Raw genomic sequence first — 290 nt, 5'->3', positions numbered from 1 at the left:
CTTATGCTTATACTTTATGCTTATAGTCTCTCGTCAACAGGCGCGCGCCGCAGGCATGCAACTAAAGATCAGACTTAACCGTGTGATTTAACTGTATACATACATACAGCGTGTGATTTAACTGTATACATACAGCGTGTGATTTCGCTGCATCGGCTGTTATTTCGGCCCACTTTGAGTCCACATGAAACACATAACCAGGTCCTTTCAGATGGACAGCGATGAACACCCCCAGCGCCCAGGTGTCCTTTCTATTAGTAACGCCCGACGCCCAAGACGAAGTTTTATCC

This window comes from Protomyctophum bolini (genome assembly GCF_963924005.1).
Source record: "Protomyctophum bolini genome assembly, chromosome: 2".
Classification (NCBI taxonomy): Eukaryota; Metazoa; Chordata; class Actinopteri; order Myctophiformes; family Myctophidae; genus Protomyctophum; species Protomyctophum bolini.
The sequence above is the reverse complement of the archived record's forward strand: the minus strand, read 5'-3'. Positions refer to the sequence as shown.